The 4,620-nt window shown below is 36.9% G+C and overlaps 1 pseudogene; it reads left to right on the top strand.

Moving 5' to 3' along the window:
• Positions 1 to 1,893: 1,893 nt before the first annotated feature.
• Positions 1,894 to 3,107, top strand: LOC103238612 (12S rRNA N(4)-cytidine methyltransferase METTL15-like; annotated as a pseudogene).
• The last annotated feature ends 1,513 nt before the right edge of the window (positions 3,108 to 4,620 follow it).

Genomic DNA, 4,620 nt, shown 5'->3' with positions numbered 1-4,620 from the left:
AAACCAAATGACTCTAGAGCTGTAGTTCAGGCCAGTTACCTTCACTAGTCTATATCATACAGATTTCTTCAGAGAACATTCATTCTCCCACCCTGGAAAAAATAAGGAAGTTAAAACATAGCCTAAATATTACAAGACAAATTTATAAAGTTGTATATGGTGCAAGATTTTTCAAACATTTATGAGTGCATTTTTTCATGTAATTTTTCCCTGTAAACATTATGGCCTAAGGATAGTTTAAAGAAACTTTTGAGAATCACAACTATATATTTTATTTATTGTCACAATACAGTGAGAATATGGCAATAACTGTCAACGAATTGAGCAACATCAGAGGCAGATACCATTTTTGTCAGTTTGGAAATGAGTGTTTGAATGTTCACAGGTAGGTCTAGAGCTTGATATTCAGCTCCCAGACTGCATACATAGTAATGATATCTTGTTCCTAGGTTACATAATAGTGACTAATTTCAGTGCAGCTGAATCATTTTCTTTAGGATTGGAACAGATTACTTTTTCTTTGGTTAAGCACAGGCATATTAATGTGTTTGAATTTGAGAACAAGGTTTTATTAGATATAATAGTGATAAAAGAGAGAGAGAGAGACAGAGAAAGAGATATGCTTACACTCTGAGAGGGTGAGGAAACATGACTGATAAAGGACCACAGATTTGTGTTTCAAACCCAGAGTTTATTCTGAATGGGATATATGCTCAGTGAATGGTAAATACATTATTTGTTAACACTTGAAATTATCAGTTTTCTCTTCTATTTTTTTTTGAGAAATTGAATTTGATTAAATCAAATGCACGTATAATGGGGTTCCATCATATTGATATGACAATCGTTAGAGTACATGGAGAGAAAAATAATTATTGGATTATTCTCCCTGGTTACTAAAGACAAGAGTCAATGTCAGAGAAAATCCACTGTGACCAGGACCCCGCTGGATTAGTTCCTTAGGGATGCTGCAGCCCAGTACCACGAAAAAGAGCCTTGAAACAACAGACATTTATTCTCTTGGATCTCTGGAGCCTAGAAGTCCAAAATCAAGTTGCTAGCAGGGCCATGCTCCCTTCTGAAGGCTAAGGGGAGACGATTCCTTGCCTCTCCCAGCTTCTAATGGTCCAGTCTTTCCTTGCCTTTGGCAGTCTACCTCCAGCCTTTGCTTCCTTCTTCCTGTGGCCTTCGCCCCTTTGCATATGTGTCTGTGCTCTCTCCCCTAAGGACACCACGAGCCACTGGATTTAAGGCCCACCATAAATCCCAGATTATTTCATCTGGAAATCCTTAACTAATTACATCTGTAAATACTTTACTTCCAAATAAAGTCACATTCTGAGGTTCTGAGTGAACATAAATTTGAGGGGACACTGTTCAACCCATGGCACACCCTCAGATATAAGCAGGAGATGCAGGCCCTCACTCTGTCTCCCACTCTTCAGTTTCACAGATCACAAACACAAAAATATGGCCACACACGCCAGGGGCACAAACAAAAATGTATATGTATTAAAGAACGCATGAGCACCTCTGTGTCTTAGGGTCTGGCACTGAGCACTCTCACAGCACAACCTGTAAGCCTAAACATCTACTCTGTGACTCAAACAAATTAAGCTCCAAGGAAATGTTTTTCTTAATCTACTGCTCTATGTTCCTAGGACAGAAAGCATCTATCTACAAATGTCATCATTATATGGATTGGTAGAGAGTGGTTCTGAATGCAAAAAGACTGCAAGTGGCAAAACCAGTTAAGAAAGAGAAGAGTTTCCCCCAGGGATAGGACCTAGATGTGCAGCAAAGTCAGGTTCTCCAGCACCGTAGCGGTAGTCGCTGGCCCAAGTTAGAGGCCTGCTGAGAAGTCTTCATGCCTCAGATTTGTTGACCTACGGAATGCTTTGGTATCCATATTTTTGTAGAATGTATAAAGAATGTCTTTCATGTTGGTTGGAATCTGGCATACCTAGGTTAGGTGTCTAGACAAAAAAGAATACATACTACAGCAGAAAAATGTAAAGAATATGAAGCCTAGAAGCAAAAAGATCAAACTCAAGCCCAGGAGTTACACAGATCTCAAGATAGAGATTTTGAAACTATGGCTAAATTACATATTCCAGTAATGGTGGATGAAGTTGTTCATTGGTCGTCACCACAAAAAGGACAGATTTTTCTAGATACGACATTTGGTTAGGGACGGCGCACAAAAGCCATTCTACAGAAGGAGTCAGTTATTGTTCTGTGGGCCTTGGACAGAGACTTGACAGCTTATGAATTCACTGAGCATCTTTCAGAGTTGTATCCTAAACAAATCTGAGCTATGCTGGGCCAGTTCAGCATTACAAGGCAGAAGCCTTGTTAATGAAAGCTGGAGTGCAGCCAGGGACTTTCGATGGAGTTCTTATGGATCTTGGGTGTTCTTCCATGCAACTCAATACTTCTGAAAGAGATTTTTCCCTTCGGAAAGGCAGCCCCTTGGACATGAGGATGGATGGTAGCAGGTACCCTGACATGCCCACTGCTGCTGATGTTTTCAATGCTTTAGATCAACAGGCGCTTGCATGTATCCTGAGAACATACGAGGAGGAAAAGCATGCCAAGAAAATTGCTTCAGCAATTGTTCAGGCACGCAGCATCTGCCTCAGCAGCTTGCCAGCATCGTCGCAGGTGCATTTCCTCTCTCTGCTATTTATGCACGAAAAGACTTGCTACAGCGATCTACCTATATTGCCACCAAGACTTTCCAGGCTCTTCGCATATTTGTGAACAATGAGCTCAGTGAATTCTACACAGGACTGAAGACAGCTCAGAAGTTTCTGAGACCTGGTGGTCACCTTGTTACCGTCTCCTTCCATTCACTACAGGATTGCATCATCAAAAGAACTTGCTTAGAATAGCATGACAGAAAGGTTTAACCTAAATGTTAGACAGCAAGTGATGAAAACATTGTAATTGGTTCAGATCACGAAAACACGGAAGAAGACTCTATGAGAAGAGCTCCTTTAATGTGGGAATTGATATACAAGAAGATACTTAGTCCATAAGATCAGAATGTACAACATAACCCCAGAGGGCGCTCAGCCAAGCTTAGAGCCACTATCAAATTATAAGTTACCATCATCTTATTCTTCAAATTTTTCCCACAATTTCTCTAATCTTTACTCATAGTATGTTCCTGAATGTCTTGATATAGGTTTAAGTGTAAGAGAGTCTAAAAATTGATAACATTTAGCATTTTTTCCCTCAAAAAGAAACTGTAGAAAATGTTATCATGACAAAGTTCCACTCAAGGAGCAGCAGCATCTCAAGACCAGAAAAATGTGTTAATCTTTGCATCATATTGGACTCTTGAAATGCAATCCTTCCTCTGGCCAGGAAATTTTTTAATAATACTATGTTGTGTTTATCTAAATATGTAAACTCAAGCTGTCAAAGAGAAAGATATTATAATCATATCTGCATGTCCTATATTTTGAATTTAGATGTTTTAATTTGCAACAGTCTTTCCCTGGCTCAAGTAATGATGATTATGGAATGGATTTCAGTGTCCCTACTTGTGAATAATTACTATAGTTTTCTCCAATGCAGGCTTTTTACAAATTTTATATTTTAAAATATTCATTTAAATATGTGTTATGCTGATAAAATTTCATTTTTCAAATTATAGTCTATTATTTTAAAGGGATTTTTCAGTATGATATGGCCATTTTGTTCCTATATTGCAAAGTAAAAATGTAAAATCCTTACAGAGAATTGTTTCACAAAACTGATATTTCATGTCAATTGTACTTAATAATAGATCATAATGCCTTTAGTAAGCAATAAAGTCTCTTATTAGAATCTTGTATTTTTAATTGGGTAATCAAAATAATCCAGCCTAATCTATTTGAAATAGAAAGCTATCTATTTAATATAGTAAAATCAATGCTCCCTTAATGTTGTTACAAAGATATGGTAACTGTAATAAGGGTAAAAGTTTATTCAGGAAAAGGGTACTTGGTAGAAGATTCTTTAATAAATCGATGAGATTAATTCATAATTCACATGTCAACTTTTTATATCTAATATGTACTTCTAATTTATTCAGTTATTCAGCAAGCACTGAACTTGTCATTAGAAAAGCAAAGGTAAGTACAATATACATGGCCCACAGTACATGTCCTATTGAGGTTAGTAGAGGAAAATTATGTTAGTTATAATCACAAAAATCTATACAAAATGGACACAGTGGTAAACACTACAAACAGGTCATACATGGTACTGTAAGAGCATCTAGTAAGGATTTTACCTGTTGTCAAAAACCAGGTGTGAGAACATCATGCTTGAATTGTGACCTGAATGATGAGTTGGAGATAATTAGTCAAATGGCACATGGGGTGTGGAAGGGGGTACGTTGATTAATGATACATGTAAATAAATATTCTCTTAAATAGTTATCCTTGAAATCATATCTATATACTATTAATGTGCTCAGTAAACTTTTTTCAATTACAGAAAAAAGATTCTCCATTATGATTACAAATTTTAAGTTGGTGAATCCAAGTGAATGAAATGTCAGCATAACTGTATGGGCAAAATAGATAAGAATTAAATACATGAATTTACCTCAGACTCATTTTATCT

Source organism: Chlorocebus sabaeus, chromosome 11 (genome assembly GCF_047675955.1).
Source record: "Chlorocebus sabaeus isolate Y175 chromosome 11, mChlSab1.0.hap1, whole genome shotgun sequence".
Lineage (NCBI taxonomy): Eukaryota > Metazoa > Chordata > Mammalia > Primates > Cercopithecidae > Chlorocebus > Chlorocebus sabaeus.
The sequence above is the reverse complement of the archived record's forward strand: the minus strand, read 5'-3'. Positions and strand labels throughout refer to the sequence as shown.